Source organism: Ictalurus furcatus, chromosome 11 (assembly GCF_023375685.1).
Source record: "Ictalurus furcatus strain D&B chromosome 11, Billie_1.0, whole genome shotgun sequence".
In the NCBI taxonomy this organism is placed as follows: domain Eukaryota; kingdom Metazoa; phylum Chordata; class Actinopteri; order Siluriformes; family Ictaluridae; genus Ictalurus; species Ictalurus furcatus.
The window spans coordinates 7,542,574-7,561,543 of NC_071265.1; the positions used below are offsets into that span (position 1 = coordinate 7,542,574).

Below are 18,970 nucleotides of genomic sequence, written 5' to 3' on the forward strand. Positions count from 1 at the left end.
GGTCTCGGGATACAGGATCGATATACCAAACATGAAACATAAACAGCAGCGAGGGACTGGTAGTGGAGAAACCAGCGTGAATTTAACAAACGAAACTAAACATGACATGAACTATGAACTAAGACTAAGACTATGAATCGAAACATGAAACTAATGACTGTGGTTATCTATCGTGAGGACTCTAAACTAATCGACTATCTAACTCATTCAACATTCCGCCTTGTGTGCTGGGAGGCGCGCGGTATATATGCGGAGATAATCAGCCACGTAATGGCTGACGGCTGAGGACGATTCAGACACACGTGAGACTACAACCAATGACAGAACGGGGAGGAGACATGACAGAAACATAAACAAATGCACGTGTCGAAATGTCACGATTGTCCACAAGGGAAAAGCAGGTGCTCCCGCACCTGCTTGTGCATGCGCGCTCACATGCTCCACAGCGTGCTGCTTAAAGGGGAACTCGTGACATTTTACTGCCCATAAATGATTGTAAAAGACATGTTGAGGTGAGTTTAATGGTTAAACAGGTGTAATTCGTTCATTAGCATAGCTAGCATTATTTAAACTAGCTGGCTAGTTGCTAAGGAGCTACTTTATTGATGTCCCACTTGATGAGGCCAAAGTCCTTGTAGACGTGCTTAAAGTTGTAATTGAATAAAAAATGACTCCATGAGTTGAAGAATCTAATGTAAAGTAATATAATATAAAAATCTTACATAAATGTCTCCTTACATGTCAACAATTAAACACATTTTTTTATCTGTTTATGTGGAGGGTTCACTGTAGAGCTGTAGAGTGAGTTTTTGTAAAGTGGGATGTCTGCTATTATTATGATTTTTTTTTTTTTGTCTTTGTTTTTATATCTGTCCACTAGGGCTGGGAAATTTTACAAAAAAAAAACCTTGATTTTTTCTTCAACTTTATGAGTGATTCTTGATTACAATTAAAAAAAATTTTGTTCAGACATTTTGCAGAAGATTTGAGGTGGAGGGTATAGGCTCCAGGTTCCCTGTGACCCTGAAAAGGATAAAGTGGTATAGAAGATAGATGGATGTATGTGTGTGTGTGTGTTTTGTGCTTTAGTATTCCGCTGTGGTTTCTGACATCACTAAGATCTTGCCCAGCAGCACAGTGTCACAGCCACCATATGAATTATGAGCTGTGTGTGTGTTTTCATGCTTTTTGATTGACAACTGGTTTGTGCTGAACTTCTAGAGGAACAACCTCGAAGTCCTATAGTCTCTGTAAAAACACATGCTCTATACAAAGCATGACCATCAAACATACCTGTTTACATGCTCTGTACCGGTATCTCTTCCTCTGCACTTTGCTGAAATGCCTTCCTTTTTCTTCTTTTTCTCAAATCCATAGGACAAACAAATTAAAGTTGGGTCTATCCTGACTTCAACTGACAAAAAAACATTGTTATTGTCTATTTTTTATGTTTTATTTTTTTTGGTGCACATTAACCCGCACGTATTATGGTTTTGAAACGTGCCTAATTTTGTTTTAGAGGTCTCATACAATAGATTTACATGCATCCGAGGTCAAAAACACTTTAACGTGCTCATAATTTAATCTGCAGCATTACCTTTTTCCCCCAGTGTCAAAAATGACTCGTTAAATGATCCGTTCTAAAGGATTCGTTCCTTTAGATTCCTCCTTTCAGAGAGCATACTCTGCTCTGATTGGTCAGATGTCCCAGTCTGTTGTGATTGGTCTATCGCTGTCAGCGTGTGTCGAAAAGGAAACGCCCACTACCGACTTTCAGCTCTGTTCGGAGCAACCGATGAAGACCAGAGGCGGGGGTTTATTGTTATAAACCTACGTAGGTTAGTACAGGAAGTAAAGTCCGGAATCACTAACGACTCGATTCAGCTGTTCGGAATCGATTCCTTCTGTTGGGAGTCGATAACTCCATTTGTCCTGCGCTTTAATTTTTGAAACTTTGCAGACTTTTTACATTCAAATAGAGCTCTATAACACACTACATGAAAGGTAATATTTGAAAAACCATAATAGGTGCACTTTAAGTTTGAAATCTTTTATTAGACTACAGTAAAGATTGTTTCAGTCATTTTTAGATTGCATTTATATAAATGTATATAAATAAATATAAATGTGGCATAGGTTAAATATTTAAATAATTAATGAATTGTACATTATGTTTGTTTTTATCCGTTTATAGTTTTGTTTAATGTTTATGGAAAGTCCCTGAAAGTCATATCTGAAAGTCATGTCTTCCTGTTTCACTTTGAATATGTACATAATTCGTAATGTATATCGTTCACACTTACAGCGTATGTGTGCGAAAAGCATGTGTGTCCTTTCACTAGATGTGCATGTTTCTCTGTATGGAGGGACTTACAGCATACAAGCTCCATGAGGTGAATTATGATTGGCTGATTAGCATGGCTTGATAGCAATGTACCAATGCAGCTAATGTATATATAGCACTATTATAGGATTAGCACTATAGGAAGGCACTGCTTCTCTGTGTCTCGTGTATGCATGTAAAAGCAGGTCGCCTCACCTGAGACAAATATCTAGCATGCTTTGGGTGTTTGAAAGCCTAGTGTATGCAAGCCCCATGCCATATGTTTAATATATATGTAAATAATTCCTTGGACATGCATTAATCGTTATGGTGCCAGTGCGAGCGGAGACACCATCCCTGAGGCTGTTGATATGGGAAAATTCTATCTATACCCTGTGTGTGTGTTTTCTGTGTATTAGATCTGGATTTGGCACTAGCCAGTTTGGACGTAATATGGAAATGAGTTTACCTGCTGGCCCGTGGTTCGCATGCCTCGCTTTACTCATTTACATAATCACCCCTGCATGCAGAAGAGAAATATTTCCCCTGGACTTACACTCCATATTCCTCATGCGTTATCTCATTATTGACAAACAAACAGCATGTACAATATGTGATTGATTCTAGTATTTTTGTATTTGCTGGATTTTACTGCTCATTAGCCATGGTGTCTTGGGCACAGTGGAAAACAAACTTCTAAATCTTCTAAATTTAGGCTTAAATAGTTATTAGGGTCCTGTGATTAGTATCTTTGTACTAATTTCTGCAAAATAAGCACTCAATAACTCTTTATAAATAGAAAATATTATGTTTCCTATGATGACCTTTACTTGTTGCTATCTCTGCTTGCTTCTTCTTTGTGGTCATTCATCTTCAAAAAGCACTTTTTCCTGGTCAGGATCTTCACGAATGGGACGCCAGTCTATCGCAGGACACCATGCACACAGGCATTCACACACTCGCTGACACCTACAGCCATTTTAACATAGCCAATCTGCCTACATCCCTGATTTTTTTTTGTCAGGAATATTACAGTAATGAGAACATTACATTGAGCGCCAAATTTTGAGTGAATATTGAATGGTAAATTTTCTTTAAAATGGTTCAATCTAAGGCTACAGTGTGCACAGGCTCCCCAAAACTGGACAGTTTAAGATTGGGACAAGACCAGGTGAGTGGTGAGCCTGTGCCTACTGTCGCCTCAGATTCCTGAACACAACATGGTCTTCTGCTGTTGTAGCCCATCCACCTCAAAGTTCGTTTCTGCTAACCACGGTTGTAAAGATTGGTTATTTGAATTACTGTAGCCTTCCTGTCAGCTTGAACCAGTCTTACCTCTCAAAACAACCAGGTGTTTCTACCCACAGAAACACTGCTTACTGGATGTTTTTTGTTTTACACACCATTCTGTGTACAAGATTGTTTACAATATGATATATGTGAAAATCCCAGGAGGTTTCTGAAATACTCAAACCTACCTGCTTTGCACCAACAGCCATGCAAAGTCACTGAGATGATGTGTTTTTTTTATATGAACGCTCTTGACCTGTATCTGCATGATTTTGTACACTGTGCTGTTGGCACATGATTGGCTGTTTGGATAATTGCTTGGATCGGTGAGTGTACAGTCCTTAGGCACCGTATTTTGTTGTAGATGTTTGTTTTATGACTTTAGCCTTATTCAGTCAGTACAAAATAATTTAAAAAAAATTCTTTTCCAACAAAAAATTTGCTTAAAAAATGAGCTTTAAAAAATTAACATTGACTTTGTTTAGTTTATTGCTGTTTACTGCTCTTTATCGTATTTTTTTTTAAAGTAGAACAATTATTTAATTATTTTAAGACAACTTTGCTTTACAGTGTTTCTTTACATGTGCCTAAAGTGTTTGCACAGTACTGTATATAGTATATTTTCATAAGAACTTCCCCTTTGCCTGGATTAGAGGGGTAAAAATAACTAGCACAGCTTATGGGATTGGTGTCAGATATGGATTGACTGACTGACTGTCTGTCTGAAGCAAATATCATATAATAGTGTGATTTAGGATTTGAAAATCTCATCGCTGGGTGTTGTCGACTGTCAGAATTCATGTTGTTCATAATGCTTTTGGCAGATTTCTGTTGGACAGGTGCCACAGATTATCTAAAGTTTGATGTAGCATGTGACAGGTTCTAAATCTGGTGGCACATAGTGGCTAAAAAAAACCCAAAACAAAATGAAACACTATATCAGCTGTTAACCACCCAGAAATAACCATTTGGGACTATCATAAAGTATTTCAGGGGGAGTTCACACACTAAATCCCCCACTAGCTACGCATCTGATTTCAGCCCCTGATTAATATTATAAAGGAAATGAGGTCAGATTAACTGTTAAACTAGGTTCCGACAAATGGTATGATGGAGTCCAGAATGCTGACTTGTACTTCGATTAAAACTCTTATAATTAGCAAATGAGCATCTCAAGAAATTTTTTTCGATATACATTATATGAAAAAAAAAGTGAGAAACGGTATAATGAATGGAAACTCTTGGGAATGGTTTGGTGTGAGCAGGGATAATGAGAACGTTTGCAGCCTTGACCATGGAGCTTTAGCTGAAACCAGTTGAATTGTAAGCAGCTTGCCAATTATTTGGTGAAGTAGCCGAGAATTATTTATGGGATATAGGGTGATCTATGGCATTGGTTTTACATAAACTGCAACTGTTGAGTGAATGTGATTACAAATAATATTGAGGTAATCCAAAATGTATCCTGGGAGAATTAGGAAGATCAGGAATGCTTTTCTTTTCTTGGTAGCCTTATTCAAATTACTATTACTTTCCCTACATGATACATACAGAATCTTACATGCATTCCCCTTAGGAGGAATCTGTGGTCTTTATTCTTAATTATGTACATATAAAGTGACATTCTGTCTGTATGTATATGTCCTAGTCTGTCTCACAAATGCAGTTCCATGATGCAAACACCTGGTCTTTATTACTGTATAATGTGCTGATGTGTCTATCGGGACACCCTGTACCATGTATATTTCATAACCTGTTGTGTGGCACTCATTACAGGCCCTGTACTCATATTTGAAGGCCAGTGAAGGAGAATGACTCTGTATCCCCATAGACAGGCTTTATCCCTGCTGTTCACCTGAATAACAACACAACCACACAACAGAGCAATGGTGGATTGGTGGTTAAAGGAATACTCAGGGATTTTTAGAGCTGTTCACCACATCAGTAGTGTGTGTTGCATTTTCTGTAATGGATGCACAATTGCACACTCATTCACACCTACGTATGGGCAATTTAGAGCAGGCAGTCCACCTACTGGCATTTCTTTGGGAAGTGGGAGGAAATTGGAGAGCTGACGTGCAAAACCCGACCTCAGGATCAACCCAGAGATCAATCCCACAATGCACCAACAATGTCTTAAGGCTCTCTTCAGTAGTATTATCCGATTGCAATAAAAAAATAAATAAATTCTGCTTACGTTCTCAAAGGTTTTGCAGTAATCATTCACCACTGTACCACTGAAATTTAACCACATATTCTAAAAATCTCTGAATGTAAGTAGGTAAGGAATAAAACAAGACGGTGCATGATTATAGGATAATAATCAACAATAGGTTGGTGTTATGCGGCCTGATGTAAAGGACCAGGATGTAAATATACTAGGACTATTTTCCAATTACAGCGTGTCCCGAAGTATTTATTCTACTAATACAACATCTACTTATACATTTATTCTACTTAACAACACTTTGGAATTTTATTCCTTTTAAAGTTCTGGTTAATGTTGTTGAACGTCCACGAAACAAGTCACTTGTAGAGGTCGACCGATAGTGGATTTTACCAATACCGATAGCTAAGTCGGATAGTACCTGCCGATAACCGATCAATCAGCCCATAGTTTTTAAATTGATGCTGAATGAAAACATAACACTCAAAGTAAAATATTACTGAACTTTATTACAAACATAAACTGCACTGACTGTACCCTGAAAATGCACTGTACTTTTTTAAAATGCAATAAATATTTAAATATTAATATATATATTAACTATTAATAAATATTGAAGTCAATAAAAGATATACATCCAAACCGAACCAAAAAGTAACACTCCAAATAACAAATAAAAATAGAGACATCCAAAATGAATCAAAAAACACTTCAAATAACACAACAAAATTGGTGAGTGATAGTTTTTATTTCGCCTCTAGAGGCCGCTCTCGTAGCGTATAACGACAGCGGCCCCTTCTCAACCGCAACAGACGCAACCAGGAAAAACTAACGGTGTGGATTTTTTGTGCCGATTGATCGGTTTTCTCGACCTCTGGTCACTTGTATTTGGACGTTTATATGGAGTGTCGGTTATACAAGTCCCTGTGTAAGCTGTTACCATAGAAACAATAACGCATTAGAATAAGCGTTTGCTTTGCAGGTGTAACTGTCAGAGCTGCTCTTATTGGAAATGAATCAACACCTTCTGATCAGTCAGAATCAAGAATTCAGTGGTGTTATTGTATGAAATGATTTCGAGCTTTGCAAATCTTTGGCTAAACAATTCATGTGAAAGTGATTTACAAAAATATGTATTCCGCATAAATATTTAATGATAGGATTTAGCATCTGCCTTGAATTTTCATTATAAATGACTTTTGTGTAAACAGATTTTCTGTTCTTTTCTCGGTACAGGGAAGTTTTGTCTCTGCTGTAATCACACATAAGCTGGATGGATGGACATATGATGGACAGAGATTACGTTGAGAATGTTGGCGTATTCCCTTAAGGCTGTGTGTGTGTATGTGTGTCACAATAAGGACGTGTGTATAAATGCCAGGATGCTCAATGAGCCCCTGAGCGAGGCTGTTAGCTCTCACCTGCTCAGTTCTGTGCTTGGAACAGAATTTGCTTTACTTGTAAATTGCTTTGGATGAAAATGTCTGCTAGATGGGTAAATAAGCACATGTAAATGTAACTCCAAGAGAGTTGTGTTTTGTGTACAGGGTGATTCTGACAGCATGATTAATCCTTCCTTCGCTGCTGTCCAGAGTCTCTCTCTTCCATCCTCCCTCCTCGTTCTCATTCTCGTCCTTTGTTCTGTCGTTTTTGCTCGCTTTCCTGTTGCTCGTGCTCCATCAGGTCAGTTTGTCGTGTTGGCATTTTATGCCACTTGTTCAAAGCACCTGTTCCTCTCTTCCCTGATGAGTTGTCCCAGCAGAGCTGCCCTCCACTTCAGCTCTCTTCCTTCCCTCCCTCCTGCCTCCTTTTGTTCCTCGTGTGTACACACGTGAGGCACGCTTAGAACCTGCTCTGCAGAAATGCTTTGTTCTCTAAACAGATTCCCAAATGCCAGATGCCTTCCAATATTATCCCAGCGTATTTTATTCTCATTCCTTCTGCCTTTTTTTTAATGCCTACACGTTTGCCTTTCTCTTATCATTTCTCAATTTCAGCCATTATGCTGAATATGCCATTGAAATAATACTTGCCAGGAAAAAAAAAACCCATATTTGAGCTGGTTTTAAATCTACACTCTCTCTAAGCCTACTTCCCTGCAAGCAGCCAAAGGATTAGAGGCAACAGGATGCTGGAATTTTGTGCTAAGATATATGACGCGGTTTTATAAGCTGAGCACTTGGATACATTCCAGAGGGAGGGATAGCTCCTCTCTTCTGCTCTCCTCTTCTCTCCTCTGCTTTTCCATCCAGGAGCCCATTGCTCACAGCATCTCCATTGATCCTGACAGGAACAGCCAAGAAGACTTGACTTAATCACGATCTACCCTTCATGTCTCTCTCTCGGCATAAATAGTAATCTCGGCACTCCTCTCCATGTTTCACACTGCTCCTCTTCTCAGCCTGGCTTTAAGAGATGAAGTCTTATGAATATTTGATACACTCATGCTTATATAAGCAGTGAGTGAATGTAGCGGCCAGATTTGTTTCCCCCCTGCTTGACTCACAACAATGCCTTAGTTGAACTGACAAGAACACACACACAGACACACAAATTCAGGCTTACGTAAACAGCATGCCACACACAAACGCACACCAGGCACGCTACCGTTTACTTTCTCACATGCACACTTAGTCATGTTACTCTGCACAAACTGGACAACAGACACAACAACAACAACAGCTGCCCCGTCAGCCTCCGTCCTGTCTTCAGTCTCATCTCACACCCTGCTACAAAGCAGGGCTTCAATTCCTATAATGCATTTGCTGACTCATAAACCCTCTTTAACCACAGTGTTATTATCACACATGTTTGATAAGGATGTTTTGTCTGGTGATGTTTGTGTACGCAGCTGCATATGGCAAATTATATAAACAATTAAGATTAAGACTCTGGGTTACTGATCAGAAGGTCGGGGGTTCAAGCCTCAGCATTGACAGGCTTTGGGTTACTGATCGGAAGGTCGGGGTTCAAGCCTCAGCACTGCCAGGCTCTGGGTTACTGATCGGAAGGTCAGGGGTTCAAGCCTCAGCACTGACAGGCTTTGGGTTACTGATCGGAAGGTCAGAGGTTCAAGTCCCAGCACTGCCAGGCTCTGGGTTACTGTTCAGAAGGTCGGGGGTTCAAGTCTCAGCACTGCCAAGCTTTGGGCTACTGATCGGAAGGTCAGGGGTTCAAGCCTCAGCATTGACAGGCTTTGGGTTACTGATCGGAAGGTCAGGGTTCAAGCCTCAGCACTGCCAGGCTCTGGGTTACTGATCGGAAGGTCAGAGGTTCAAGTCCCAGCACTGCCAGGCTTTGTGTTACTGATCGGAAGGTCAGGGGTTCAAGTCTCAGCACTGCCAGGCTTTGGGTTACTGTTCAGAAGGTCGGGGGTTCAAGTCTCAGCACTGCCAAGCTTTGGGTTACTGATCGGAAGGTCAGGGGTTCAAGTCCCAGCACTGCCAAGCTCTGGGTTACTGATTGGAAGGTCGGGGGTTCAAGCCTCAGCACTGTCAGGCTCTGGGTTACTGATCAGAAGGTTAGGGGTTCAAGCCTCAGCACTGACAGGCTTTGGGTTACTGATCAGAAGGTCGGGGGTTCAAGCCCCAGCACTGCCAGGCTTTGTGTTACTGATCGGAAGGTCTGGGGTTCAAGTCTCAGCACTGCCAGGCTTTGGGTTACTGATCGGAAGGTCGGGGGTTCAAGTCCCAGCACTGCCAGGCTCTGGGTTACTTATCGGAAGGTCGGGGGTTCAAGTCCCAGCACCGCCAGGCTTTGGGTTACTGATCGGAAGGTCGGGGGTTCAAGTCCCAGCACCACCAGGCTCTGGATTACTGATCGGAAGGTCAGGGGTTCAAGTCCCAGCACTGCCAGGCTCTGGGTTACTGATTGGAAGGTCGGGGGTTCAAGTCCCAGCACTGCCTGGCTTTGGGTTACTTATCGGAAGGTTGGGGGTTCAAGTCCCAGCACTGCCAGGCTTTGGGTTACTGATCGGAAGGTCGGGGGTTCAAGTCACAGCACTGCCAGGCTTTGGGTTACTGATCGGAAGGTCTGGGGTTCTAGCCCCAGCACTGCCAAGCTGCCTCTGTTGGGCCCTTGAGCAAGGCCCTTAATCCTCTCTGCTTCAGAGGCGCTGTATCATGGCTGACCCTGCACTCTGACCCCAACCTCCTGACATGCTCGAATATGTGAAGAAAAGAATTTCACTGTGCTGTAATGTATAAGTGACCAATAAAGAGTCATTATCATTATACTTCTTATAGAGCATGCTTAATTAATACATTAACTACATACATGTACTGCTTAAGGTGGTCATAATTCATGCACAAATTCATAAGAGGTTAGGTTAAATTAAGGTTAGCTCTTCATTAGTTCGTGCTGATCATGCTGCTCTTTATATTTGACTAAAAAAAAACACAGGATTTAATATATTTACATTAATACACAGGAAAAGCTTAGTTGTGCATTCATTTTAATCTGTTCTTTAGCCTTCTCTTCCATCACTTATTCTTTTTCTTCTTCAGAAGACTGGTAACTTACTCATCTCATCCTCTTACTTCAGCTTGAAGCTAGGTTGAAATGTGCAAAGCTCTCCCAAAATATTGGCCCCGAGGTGCTCAGCCAATTATCGCTGTACGTGTATGTAAATTTCTGCTATTGTATGGATTTTTCCACTTCCTCCTTTTCCCCACACTCAGTCTCTTTACCCTTTTATTCTCCCACTCATTATTTTCATCAGGATCAAAGAAGGTCCTTTTTCCTCTCACATCGAGAAATCCCCTTTGGGACTTTGCGATGCCTGCCTGCTGGGGATGATGGCTTTAACTGCCTTTGTGTAAGCCAATGTGCTAGTCCAAATCTCCAGCTTTCCTCTAGTGTGCTCCTTGCTGTGCGAACAGTGTGTCTGTCTGATTACCAGAAGCTCAGAACCACATAATAGTTCATCCTCTGAGTGTGTTTCTTACCCCCAAAATAGCAACACACACTCACCACCACATTCATTTTTCATAGGCTTGGTTCTCAGTGTGACGGCCTCCGGATGTGGCTTCAGGGTGAGGCAAATGTGCATGAATTGTGCATGAAGACAAGTCAGACGTTCCCAAAAGTGCCTGCGCTGGCTCAGGACAGGCTTGGCTGAGGCAAGAGGCGCACGTGAGGTCAGACCTCAGGCAGAGGAATTGGACTAGAGCAAGTTTTCCAGACAGAAGACAATAAACAACAACAACAAAAAAATCTCAAATGTTTTTCATATCAGCCCTAGTCACTTTTACTGTATAGCACATTTAAAGACAAGCGTCAGCCAAATGAGCATAAATTATATATGTTATATATAACATATCTATAATATAGAATTTTTGCATCTGATTTTTCAGAAGGTTGATTGAGTTTCTTTAACAGCAGCTCTGACTGTGCTGTAATTCAATCACAGGTTAATATTAATGCACTCACTGTAGTATATTGTGATTTCAGCAGTAACATTTTACACAGAAACTTGTATAGCCGATCAACAATATAACAGTACTTTTCTTGATATGGTGAAGGTTCTGTACGTGTATGTTTATTTAATAGTCATGGAAAGAGTCTCCAATGGCAGTGCTATCAACTTTCGAGAGAGAAAAAGTGAGGCAGGTGAGGGAGCGGCTGCTTATAGCTGCTACACCGTAAGGGACGACAGGAACTAGTGATGCACTGAAAACGAAAAACGAAAGCGAAACTGAAAATGACATTAAACAAAACCAGAACTGGTTTTTTTTTGTATAATTATATGAATATTGTGCTTTTTAGTCTTTTTCATGCGTTTAAATGAAAAATGCAAGGCAGTGAAATTAACAGCACTTTTATTAAAAGTCGAAAATAACTAACCAAATAACAATAAAACGATTTAAATACACAGTACTGTGCAAAAGTTTTAGGCACCCTGTTTTTTTAGTACAAACTTTTGTTATAGATTTTTATTTTATGACTTCTACGTTATCGAGTCAGTACAAAAACATTTTAGATTCCCAAACATTAGTTTTCCAGGACAAACTGAAATGTTATAGTAAAATGTTTGTATGTCGGTAAAGAAAGCAGAGTATTACGTAAGAGACACTTTTCAGACAGAAAACATAATGAAAGCTGCTGGATTTTGCTGCAAAAATAAGAAGCAAGTGAGACAGTCAAAATCTCCATAAGAACCGTGCCTGGTTCTGCAAGATGCTCAATAACACTTACAGCTCATTTCATTATAAACCTGCACTAATTGTACCGGACACTACTATTATTTAATTTTTTTTGTCACAACAAATATTGACTTTGTTTCATTTACTACTGTTTACTGCTTTTTACAGTATTTTTTTTTTTAAATGTAGAAACATTTCATTTCATTATTTTGAAGGCATCTTTGCTCAACAGCATTTCTTTTCATTTCTTACAGCAAGACTTCTGCACAGTACTGTATATATTAAATATCAATATATTATTCATTTAGTAACATTCTGTGTGTAAAATCTAACATGTAACATTTGCCTTCTCAAATACTGTGATGACAGATGGTGTTGGCTTGCTAGTTTGGGAGCTTTGAAACTTTGTTGCTTTGCTGTTCTTTGCATATTTAATTGCATGTCGTGCTTTCAGGTGGTGTATCAGACCTGTCATAGAAACTTCAGCTGAGCAAAGACCTCAAATCGCTATTTTGACGTCTTTACCAGAAACTTTGAAATAGTTCCACACTGCTAACTTGATCGCTCTTTGCTTGGTAGTGCGGTGATGACATTAGCTCACATTTACTCTCAGCTGTCGAAATTTCAGTTTCCCTAACAGGAAAGCACTTATTTCATGGATGTTCCACTACTATGTAACTATAAACAGTTAAAAAGTATAATGCGTCATTCAGAAATAAATAAAAAATTGTCAAATTGCTGTGGTATAAGAGGAATCAAACACTTTGTGATGTGCGGTCATAGGAAAAGAATCAACTTCAGGGTGCTAACGACTAATTCAGGTGAAACATATACCTGGATGCTATAGATCTTATCCCGAGAGAATAAATGGGTTTTAAATTGGATTTTAAAAACGTTTTTAATACGTTGGATCTTAAGATGTCTGCTGTCGAGATACACTTCATCAAATGCTAAAAAGGCAAAGAGGGTCTTGAAAGAAATGATGCTAAATGCTAAAATGCTAAAAAGGCAAAGAGGATCTTGAAAGAAATGCTAGCGTTTTATTAATTTACTTATAATGAAAATCTAGGGTTGTGAAAAACTTAACTCATGTCAAATCACAATTAAATCCTCTGGTAAAAGTAGAAGTACAGCTTGAAATTCTTCAGCCATACACAATGTTATACAGAAAAAAAATGAATAATTCTTACATTTAGTTGAAATATGAGCGGAAAGTAGAAGAAAGACTCACAAAAGAAAAATCACACTGATTTCAGTGACTGATGGTAAATGAGTGCTTCTGTCACCAAGTAACGGTTAAAAAAAACAATCGTGGGAAAACATTAGCTAAAACAAGGGCAGATTAGCAAGGAAAGCTAAATCTTTGAGGGGCTTATTAGCTACTCGCTCTCGTGTCTTAATTGGACTATAAATGAGTGCTTTATTAAAGACAGGCGCACTTGGCCAGTAAACCTGTTAAGCCTATAGATAAAAGACTCACAGATAGCGCTAGTATTAACCGTAAAACATAAACATGTGGTCTGCTGAATTAATTAGCATGCTAACGATGTTGACCTTCGGTATTAGATTAGTCTGAGATGCCAGGAAAACAAAGCAGTTTCTCAAAACATTTCTCAGTTCGCTGAGCGTTTAATAATTAACATTTCTTCATTCACTCATATCTATTTCTTGGTGAGCTAAAATATATTCCGCGTACGTTCAGAAACTTTTGAGTGGCAGTACATATATCCACCATGCATTTTGATTGTAAGCGCAGTCTACTTGAAAGGCTTTTTTGTATATAAAAATATATTCGCTTATGTATGTATTTCTTTTCCCTCGCGCCTTGTGTACGCGCTCACTAACTCTTCTGCTAGCTCTTTATCGCCAGAGGGTATAAAAATGTGTCAGTGTGCGTTTGACTACCACGCTGCTTATGTAACCCAGATTTGTGTGCAGGGTTGAGATTGAGTTCATTCTGCCGCAGTGTATCTGGTTTATAGCTGCAGAGACTTGGAGAAAATGTACGGGATATGTATGAGTCCAGCATGAAAGGACAAAGCAGTGTATGTGTGTGGAGACAGCGCTGACCTCAGTAATGCAGGTTATGTCTTCCATCAGTACAGCGTCCTCGGCATGAGGTACGGGTTAATGGACAGTGCAGTCCTCTGTCTTACAGCTCGCTATGAACTGCAGACAGAGAGACGAAGACGGAGGAACATGCATTTGCATACAACGATTGTCCTAGTCTCTGAGGTAAACTTGAGAAACACTCTAACAGGATTCATCAGTCAATTAAAAAAAAAAAAAAAGAAAAGAAAAGAGAAGGAGTTAAAAATGCAAACGTGACGTATCTTAAAGACTAATACCACTCAAATGCCTTTAGGCTTCTACTCTGATGTCCAATTGCGTAGTTACTCATTTCTTGCTGGATGTTAAGATTATTAAGACAGAATGTGATCCTACATCTGAATCGCCAAACATCGCCGTGTGGAGCTCTAATAACTGTTAAGAGATGTTCAATGTGTGTGTGAGGAGAAGCGGGTTTCAAGGTTGATCCATCGCGCACCATGGTACGGACACGTGTGCTCCTTTTTTTTTTTTTTTTCTTTCCACTGCATCAGCATAAATCGTATCTTAAGGAAAGGGACATTAGAGATGATGAATGAATTTTACATTCCATTAATCAGCTGGGTGAAAGGTCTGCAGAGCGGGAAACGGAGAAAGAGCGAGAGATTCCTTCCTTTGTTTGCTGTCCAGTCGCTCACATATGATTTATTCTCCCAGGGGTAAACACTGCCTGAAAAAATAAAAAAACGCAGGGGGATGCAGGGGGGTGAAAAAAAAGTACTGGAGTGAAATTGACATAGGGACGTGTATAACACACGTAAGCTGGGTTTGTGGAAGAATTGTAACATACACACTTATTTTAATGCTGGAGGTCTGTCAGTAATTGCATGTCTGGGTGTCCTTTGCTTAAAGAGGTGTGACCAATTAACGTTCCTCTCATCTTTAAACAGAGTAACAGTGTGGTTTATTGACAGAAGGAGGTTTTAATTAGAAAAGCCGTTTTGTACTTCGACGCGTATCCAGTCAGTCCTTTGAACCGTATACGAAATATATTATTCAATATAATTTCCAACTCCAGATAAAAGTTTCACGTTGAATGCGTTTTCTATCTTTCCTTTCATTAGCTTGTCAGCCTACAACGTTCCTATCAGTCACATCTCGAATGTTTTCCACTACTACTGTGTTTCTCAGTGCTTCGATGAGGACAAATCCATTTCCACGTCTACTTTCTCTCCGTCTGTGTTGTAATGCAACTTTTATTTAGATTCCCCGTTCAAACACATCGCCTGGCTGGAGATGGGATTTCTTTGTTCCCACAGCCGCGGTGGAAACACAGGCACCAGAAGAAAGCAGGTAACAAAAGATGATGTCTGGTCGCTTCAGAGGCATGAAAAATAACCTCTGCGCCTAATTTCCTTCTCCCGCTCTAATTAATCGTGAATATTAATCATTCGATTTGGTTTATTTCTCTGGAGGATTCCTTTTAATTCACGTTCTTCAGATCATTTTTTTTTTTTTTTTTTTTTTTTTTTTTTTTACACGCACATGTGCGCACACACACACACATATATACAGCTGGGCCCAAAAGTTTGCATATTCCTTGCAGAATCTGCTAAATCTTAATACTGTTAACAAAATAAGACGGATCATAAACATCACATGTTGTTTAATATTATTTAATACTGTCCTCGGTGTAAATTGTTATTATTTTGTTTAAAGAGCTTTGTTTTTAATTTAGTACCGCCCTTCAGACGATAAATAAGATAGTTACATGTCTCCCAGAAGACAAAATAATAACAATTTACACCGATCATCCTGTTCAAAAGTTTACACCCCCCTGGATTAGTAATGTATTGTGTTGCCTTCTTGAGCATCAGTGAACGTTTACACCTTTTGTAATAGTCGTGTACGAGTCCCTCAGTTGTCCTCAGTGTGAAAAGATGGATCTCAACATCATATAGCCGCTGATGGAAAGGGGTCAGATATGCAGAATATGCTAGAAAATCAAAGAATGTGCAGGATTTTTCTGAAGAACAGTGGGCAGTTTAACTGATCAGGACAAACAAGGGAAGAACTCTCACAAAACATAAACACAGTCGTGGATCATCCAGGTAACGACACACAGTATTAAGAATCAAGGGTATGTAAACTTTTGAACGGGGTAATTTTTATATATTCAGTTATTATCTTGTCTTGTGGACTATATGTAAACATCTGTTATGTGAAATAGCTTGTTCAGGACAGGACTAAATAAACAACAACATGGGATGTTTATGCTCCGTCTTATTTTGTTAACAGTATTAAGATTTCGCAGATTCTGCAAGGGGTATACAAACTTTTGGGCACAGCTGTATATAAAGGAGGTTGATTTGAGTTACGTATGTCATTAATATTTAAATCGTTACATTTAAGTTACAGAGCAGGAAAAATGTACGCTAGCGCAATATTGTATTTGAAATGATTGTGAATGTGGAAGGAAAGGGTAAGGGGAAGCAATACACTTACGGAGATCGAAATGAATAATAATATTGGGTTCCATCATCTCCAGGATCTTAATTACACAGAAGATGACCTGGACAGTTAAGAGCGAGCGGTGAAGTCAGGGCTGATAAACTCTCTGGCAGTTCTCTAATCATCCTCCTCTCCGTGGGGAGAATGAGTGTCTCCAGATGGAGGGAATGAGGGAGTGAGTTGTCTGACTGAAACAGGTGGGCTGGTGTTCTCTGGCAGATTTCCTCTCACACATTTATCCTTTCTGTCCTTCTCTTTTAGCAAAGCTGTCCACATGCAAAGAGTGTGTGTGTGTGTGTGTGTGTGTGTGTGCGTGTTTCTTTGTTTATTCGTTGTTCCTGCTCTGTGCTTGGCTGATGTCTTGGTCAGTGCAGAGCTCTCATATGGATTAGCATTGAGTCTTTGTGTGTACAGCATTTGAGCAATTGATATATCTGAGAGATTAGGATCCAGACGTCTCAGAGTTCAGAGTCCACCAACAAACTCTTTTTATTTCAACCCTTTCGAGTAAAACGTACATCCATCCAAATTTTCGCATATGCAAAATATAAAATGTAATAAAAAGGTCTATTAATTACTAGAGACACTAGTGAGCTTAATAAGTATTGCATACTATTGGCCGTGAGTTTAAAAGATATGTCAATATTTATATGGGGTTGGGTTACGCAGATTATTCGGAATATTCAGATAATTAAAATGAATTCAGAAGTTGACAGGTTTTTCTTGAGTAGAATTGTCAGAGAGGGTTTTTTTTTCTTTTTCTAATAGCGTCCAGACCACTGCCTATAAACAGAAGCGCTTGGCTTTAAGGCAAAAAAAAGAAAAGAAACACAATTGGAGTTTGAAGATATGGACTAAAAAAGCAGAAGACTGCAGTCCAATGGAACATAAAAGAAAGAGACAATAAAAAAAATTCTAAATAGCAAAGACGGATGTGATGTAATTAACAATGTAAAGGAGAAGCGTTCGCCATGAATAAATAAACATGTAATAGGAGTCTAATAGTATGTTACCAACATATTACAGCATGAATATTCCTAGTCGTAATGATCACATTATCCATCCATGTTCTATACCGCTTTATCCTTTTCAGGGTCACGGGGAAACCTGGAGCCTGTCCCAGGGAGCATGGGGCACAATCACATACACATTCATACACCCATTCATACACTACGGACACTTTGGAAATGCCAATCAGCCTACCATGCATGTCTTTGGACTGGGGGAGGAAACCGGAGTACCCGGCGGAAACCCCCGCAGCACGGGGAGAACATGCAAACTCCGCACACACAGAGCCACGGTGGGAATCGAACCCCCGACCCTGGAGGTGTGAGGCGAATGTGCTAACCATTAACCATGTGCGCCCACTGCATAGGACTTGATGCAGCGTATTCTATTATTTTACACAATGAACTATAAGCTCTAAGTTATAGTTAACTATATACAGTTGGGCCCTAACCTTTGCGTACCCCTTGCAGAATCTGCTCAATCTTAATACTGTTTAAAATAAGCCGGATCATAAAAATCCCATGTTGTTGTTTATTTAGTCCTGTCCTGAATAAGTTATTTCGCATAGTAAATGTTTACATATAGTCCACAAGACAAGATAATAGTTGTGAACGAGTCCCTCACTTGTCCCTCTGTGTGAAAAGATGGATCTCAACATCATATAGCCGCTGTTGGAAATATCCAGAAGATGCTGGAAAAGCAAAGAATGTGCAGGATTTTTCTGAACAGCAGTGGGGCAGTTTAACTGCTCGGGACAAACAAGGGACTCGTGAAGAACTCTCACAAAACATAAACACAGTCGTGGATCATCCAGGTAACGACACACAGTATTAAGAATCAAGCGTATGTAAACTTTTGAATGGGGTAATTTTTATATATTCAGCTATTATCTTGTCTTGTGGACTATATGTAAACATCTGTTATGTGAAATAGCTTATTCAGGACAGGACTAAATAAACAACATGGGATGTTTATGCTCCGTCTTATTTTGTTAACAGTATTAAGATTTCGCAGATTCTGCAAGGGGTATACAAACTGTACAGCGGTAGAAAGTGTAAAGCTTAGGTAAGCGTGAGAAAAACAATATGTGCACAAACAGTGCACCGATAGTTCGTTGTGAGCACAAATGAATGCCGCTGCGTCATGATGTGTAGGATGTAGACATGGATAAGTTGACCAAGCACTCATCTGCTACACTTTGACTCACTTTAAGTAAGTGGTGTTTATAATAACAATGGAATTAAGCGATGTCGCAGATTAAGATGCTGTCTTAAGTGCGTAAGATCCCAAGGTTCAGTAAACTACAAAAAAGCAAAATGATGTGAACCAACAATATCCAACCAATCAAAAGAACAACTATTTGCATGTCAGTCATGTTGCCTGATAAATTAGAAAGCTCCAATTCTTCTATTATAGCCTAAGCAGAATGTGTGTTTGAATGAAATATAAAGTATTACAACATTTTTAAAAAAAAAATTA

The 18,970-nt window shown here is 39.5% G+C and overlaps 1 protein-coding gene across 2 annotated transcripts in view; it reads left to right on the forward strand.

Moving 5' to 3' along the window:
• pik3r3b (phosphoinositide-3-kinase, regulatory subunit 3b (gamma)) overlaps positions 1 to 18,970 on the forward strand; it is a 214,830-nt gene that overhangs the window by 28,928 nt on the left and 166,932 nt on the right. The window lies entirely within an intron of this gene.